Below are 6,584 nucleotides of genomic sequence, written 5' to 3'. Positions count from 1 at the left end.
TTTAGGAATAAGCTTGATGAGAGTGGTAATATAGTGAGAAACAAGGCTAGACTTGTTGCTCAAGGGTATACTCAAGAAGATGGCGTAGACTATGATGAAACATACGCTCCCGTAGCTAGGATGGAAGCAATTAGAATGTTATTAGCATTTGCATGTTTTCATGAATTTAAATTATATCAAATGGATGTTAAAAATTCATTTTTAAATGGTTTTATAAAAGAAGAATTGTATGTGGAACAACCTCCAGGTTTTGAAGATTCAAAATTTCTGGATCATGTTCTTAAATTAACAAAAGCACTTTATAGTTTAAAACAAGCTCCTAGAGCTTGGTATGAAAGATTGTCAAACTTTTTAATTGAAAAAGGTTTTTCAAAAGGGAAGGTTGACACTACATTGTTTTTAAAGCATAAAGGTAAAGATTTATTAGTAGTTCAAATTTATGTTGATGATATAATATTTGGTTCTACTAATGATGTTCATTGCCAAGAATTTTCTAAGCTAATGCAAAGCAAATTCGAAATGAGCATGATGGGGGAGCTCTCATTTTTCTTGGGACTCCAAATCAAGCAAAGAAAAGATGGCATCTTCATCAATCAAGCTAAGTACGTCAAAGATATGCTCAAGAAGTTTGGGCTGGAAAATGGGAAACCTTATGACACTCCAATGAGCTCATCAATAAAGCTTGACTTAGATGAAGGAGGTAAATGTGTGGATATTAAATCATATAGGTCAATGATTGGATCTTTACTTTATCTAACTGCAAGTAGACTAGACATTATGTTTAGTGTTTGCTTATGTGCTAGATTTCAATCATGCCCTAAGGAATCACATTTACTAGCTGTTAAGAGAATCTTTAGATACCTTAAGGACACTCCTAGTTTAGGACTTTGGTATCCTAGAGACTCTAGCTTTAGCTTGCATGCATTTTCTGATGCGGATTATGAAGGATGCAAATTAGATAGGAAAAGCACCTCCGGTACTTGCCAATTCCTTGGAAATATGCTGATTTCTTGGTTTTCAAAGAAACAAAATTGTGTTGCATTATCTACCACTGAAGCCGAATACATTTCAGCTGGTAGTTGTTGTGCATAAGTTTTATGGATGAAATAACAACTTTTTGATTATGGAATTGATGTAGGTACCATTCCTATCAAGTGTGACAATACCAATGCTATTTGTCTCACTAAAAACCCATCCAACACTCTAGAACTAAGCACATTGAAATAAGACATCTCTTCATTAGAGACCATGTCACTAAGGAAGATGTAGTTCTAGATTTTGTTGATACTTTGCATTAATTAGCGGATATCTTTACAAAACCTTTAGACAAGGAACATTTTTGGACACTTAGAAGAGAATTAGGTTTAACTGACCTATCTTCACTTAGTGTTTAAAATAATTTTAGCACTTTTAAGAATAAATGAAAAATGCATATAATAGTATTTTTGATCGCATTCATTACTTTTAGTTAGGGGGAGTTTATGATTCTAGGTGAAAATTAACTTTATGTTCAAATAAATTTTAATGATAAATTTGATTGATTGAACATGATTAATTTTCAATGTATGAGTTGCCAATACCACTAGAGAAAAATAATTTAACATTTTGAGTGTTTAAAATCAGATTTTATCAGTTTTGGTGCAGAGGGAATCGATACCCCCTTTGAAGGGGAACCGGTTCCCCCCTTTGAAGGGGAACCGATTCGATTCCCCCTGTAGGGGAATCGATACCCCCTGGTGTTCTGTTTTTTTTAACACGGGCAGAACACCCCAAACTCTCAAACTCTCTCTTCTCTCTTACCTCCGTTCCTCTCTATACTCTCTCCCTACCTCCATATTTCATCAAAATAACGTTTTTAATCGGAATTCTCTTCAAATATCATCTCCTAAACCTGTTGAAATCATCAAAATCGTGCTAACTTCATCTAATCTCACTCAAATCCGAAAATCTTCAAGGTATTTTTCTAAAACTTCTTTTTCATCAATTTTTGATTTTAGAACTAGTTTTAATTAGTTCTAGGTTGAACTTTAGATTGGGCATTGATTGTTTAATGATTAGAAACTAGATTTTACAACTAATTTCATCAAAAACACAAGAATTTTCCAAAGTTCTTTGAAATTTTCGAAATAAAAAAACTGTTTTTCAAATTATTGTGTTTTGATTGAATTATGTTGTTGTTATGAAAACTATACATATATTGACTCTCAAAACATTATTTTTCAATAGTTTTCAAAAACTTTGCCCATTAGGATTGGTTTAGAGAACCTTGAAATATTGAGGACTCAATTGAGTTTTGGGATTGATTACATTGCATACATGTGTTTTATAATTGCAGGTTATTCATTCTATTATGATTTTCTTAAACCATGTCAAATCCTAAACGTGCTATGTCTTCATCTAGTCGTTCTAGCCAACCTCCAAACTCACCTCCAAATCCTCCACCTATCCCACAAATTCCTATTCCTAATCCCGATGATCCAAACATGACCATTCACAATTCTTGTTTCAATGAACCCGGTCCTAAACAAAATCTCTACTTTAGGTTTTATCAATACTTTGAGTCCTACAAAATCCAGGAAGAAAGTATCCCATCTCTTCAAGCCATGTTAGACATCAATTTTCGTCATCTTCCTACTCTTCATGAGTGGAAATTTGACAAACTCTTCGAGCTTGAACCAATTGTCTACCATCAACTTGTTCGTATCTTCTACTCTAATGTTGTTTGCATTAAAAATTGAGAGAAAACCTTAACCATAGGAATCTGATCCTATCTTCTAGGACGATTCTTTCATCTTGACTCAGAATCTATTGCCAAAGCATTAGGATTAGATAATGAAGGGTTAGACAATGAAAAACTTACGGTAGGATCTCAGTATAAGCGAAGGGATAGGGCAAGTGTTCTAGACCTTCATGACCGTTTTCTTCACCTAATGATCTCTTGATGGTTTCAACCATCCGGAGGCCGTTACTCTACTCTTCGAGCCTTATATCTATTTTGGCTTCATTGTGTCTAAAATAATCTCAAAATTAACCTTCCACAGATTATTTTTGCTGAACTTGTCGAAACCGTAAATCTTGTTCCCAATAAGAAATTATGTTATTCTTTAGTTTACGGTTGTATTCTTAGTAATCTATTTAAGAAGGCTGGGCTTAGAGTTGGTCTTGATGCTTCCTTTCCCCTCAAAAACCAAATCAATCTATTTTCTTTAACTAAATCGGGATGGAAGATCAATGAAGAAGCTGGTCTTTAGGTTCGTACCGGTGAGCAACCTCCGGAAGAAAACGACTCCGACAATGAGCCAGAGCAGCACGAAGAACAAGCACCTCTAGAGGAACAACCTCGTCCAGAGTATCAAATATCTCCATACTTCCAATCTTTTATGGAGAATATTGATTTGAGGCTTGCATCTATCGATTCAAATCTGACTACTACCACTGAAACGATGAATCGTTGTTTTGATTCGTTGGACGAAAGGGTCGATGCACTTTCACGTGATATGACCAATATTTGGTCATATTTATCTCCTCCTGATGCACCGATAGACGATTAGGCCCTGTTCTTGCTTATCTTTAATGGATCAAAACTTCAAACTTATTGTTTTAACATTTTGGATATTTTGGAATGTTTGAATTTGTGGATTGTTTAACTTTGAATTTGTTTGAATTTATGGATGTTTGAACTTATATTTCTATATATTTGGTTTGGTTAAATTTATTCATTATTGCATCATTTACATCAATTAGATATATGACCAATTTTGCCATGTCACATTGTTTATGAATATTGATTATGAAACTAATGGCTAACGTTTCTCTTGATTGTGATCTTAGCAGCTTAAGCTATATATATTTAGAATCAATTGGTTAAATGATTTCAAAACCTTGTTTAAAATCTTTTAAAAGTCTTTTTGATTTAACAAAAAGGGGGAGAAATGTTAAAGTGTTTAAAGGGGAGAAATGTTAGAGTAAGGGGGAGTAATTTGGGAGTAATTTCAAAACTTGATTTCAAAATCTTAAAATTACTAAAATGTTTTGTTATATCAAAAAGGGGGAGATTGTTGAAAACATTTTGATATTTCGATATAACAAATTAAGATAAATGAATTTTAAGATTTTCTAAAAAGATTTTCTAAGTATATTCGATATAATTATTCGAATATCAAAATATTACTCCAAATCTTTCAAAAGTCATTTTTAATCCTTACTCAAGTGTAAAATTAAGTTTTAATCTTAAAATTATTTCAAAAATAATTTTACAAAGTATTTCGAACCATTTCAAAGCCAAAAATTCCAGAATGTCCAGAGGGAACCGATTCCCCCTGAATGGTTGGCTCTGAGAAAAACAAAATTCTCGGAGGGAACCGATTCCCCCCAAATGGGGTACCGATTCCCTATGAGGGGGTACCGATTCCCCCTATGCTCCAAGCAGAAATATTAATTGTTTTCACATTTAAACGGCTCCAATAACTTAATTAATGATCCCCAACGTTCAGAAGTGATTCAAGGAGTATTTAAACAAGCCTAGAAGCCTTTGATTAATAACATTTTATCAAGAATCAAGAGAGAATCAAAGAGAAAGCATCAAAACTCAAGTTTGAGCAATTCAATCCATTTTTCATTCAATATTCATCTTTTCTTTCAAGAACACTACTTGTACTCAATTGTATTCATCTTTGAGTGTTCTTTCTTTGTTCTAGAATTGTGCAAACATCTTGTCTTGTGAGGATTTTCTTGTAAGTTTGCAAAATTTGTATTGTTCTCTTTGGGAGAGAGTGTTCTCAATAATTTGGGGTATAATTCTTGAGGGATTTGTAAGGTTACTCTTTGTCCTCAAAAGAAAGACAAATTAGTGAATTTGTGGAAAATCCTTAGTGTGGATAGCTAAGGTAGTGGACGTAGACTTTGGTTGAGAAAGTTGAACCACTCTAAATCGCTGTGCAATTACTTTCAATTTTCTGCACAAGCTTCCAGCGGAATTTTTATTTTCCAATTCACCCCCTCTTGGCCATATTCATAGATCGATTAACTCAACATATATTTATTAAGAGTGAATAGGAGAAAAAGGGGAAAACTGAAAAAGATTGGGTTCTCTTTTTCTTCTCGTCGTTCCCCCGTGCTCCCCATAGCAAATGTAAGGTTTCATCAAGTTGGTTTTTCCTTTTGTTTATGGTTTAGTTGTGAAACCTTAAGTAATATAGAGGCTTATGGAAGGTTTAAGGAGGATTAAAACTAAGAGATGAATGTTTTATTTGAGATTTAATAAAATGAGTTTTTTTTAGTGATTTGATGAAATAAGGTCAGTATTAGAGTTTAAAAGCATATTTGACTTGTCAAAGAAGTAGGTAAGAGATTGAGAGCCTTAGAAATGATTAAAAGCATGTTTGGAAAATTGGTGTGATTCTTAGTTTTGAGTGTTCTTTGGAGATTCTGGATGTTATAAGGAGATTTATGGATGTAAGTTAGTTTAGATAAGTGATAATGAGTTTAATGGTATGGTTGGAGATAAGAGTAAGCGATTTAGGTGAAATTTGTATAAAATTCGAAGAAAAAGGGGTAAAATCTGGGTAAGAGTATCGATACTGGAAGAACAGTACCGATACTATAAGGTTAAATTTGAGGGAAGATGATGAACACGATGAACAATATCGATACTGATGCAAGTAATATCGATACTGATGTGGAGGTATCAATACCAAGAAGAAGGTATCGATACTGTGTTTGGAAAATAGATTCCAGAATGCTAGAATGATATCGATACTGAAGTGGGTATCGGTACCATAGAAGAGAAGTATCGACACCAAAGGAAGGGTATCTCTTGACATGTTGACACGTTTTTAGTATTGGAGAAACCACTAATAAAGAACATTCTTTATCACTGGATATTTTGCAAGTTTGTGTCACTTAGTATTCTTTTTTTTAAGTTAGTCGAAAAGTATTCAAATAATCACTTAAATGTGATTGATATCGTACTTTGACTTACTTTCAAATGAAAATTTTCATCAATCCAATGTTGCAATTTTTTTGAGTGGATGTGGGGTGATTTATCTTATACTCATATAATGCTTTTTATATTTGATTTGTCATGATTGATTTTTGGGAACCTTTTAGATGTGAAAACATGATTGGTTGATTTTGACTTGGATTGACTAATTAGGAGTGTTTGATGTTCTTTATATAGTGATTGATTTTTTTACCATACATGAACTTGTATTAAGTTTTAAATAGTACAACATACTCAATGGTGGAAGGCAAGAGGGGCTAGCATGGGCCATTCTCCCCAATTTTAAATATTATAACATAGAACCTTAAATTTGTTTTAAAAATTTAATTTGACCCCTCAATTTTTTTTTTAGAAATTTAGATTAAACTTTAAAATTTTTTAATATTCTTGATTTAACTCCTTCCCATAATTTTTAAAAACTCTCTTTAAGCCTTTCCAAATTTTAAATTTTTTAGTTAGACCCTAATTTTTTGGAAAAATGTAAACTAAACCCTTAAAAATTTAAAAAAATTAATTTAAATCTCTGAATTTTTTAAAGTTTTAAATTGTCTCCCTAAACTCTATCACTAAGTTACACCAATGT

Source organism: Hibiscus syriacus, unplaced genomic scaffold (assembly GCF_006381635.1).
Source record: "Hibiscus syriacus cultivar Baekdansim isolate YM2019G1 unplaced genomic scaffold, ASM638163v2 tig00109945_pilon, whole genome shotgun sequence".
NCBI classification, from domain to species: domain Eukaryota; kingdom Viridiplantae; phylum Streptophyta; class Magnoliopsida; order Malvales; family Malvaceae; genus Hibiscus; species Hibiscus syriacus.
Note: the sequence above shows the minus strand (reverse complement) of the source record.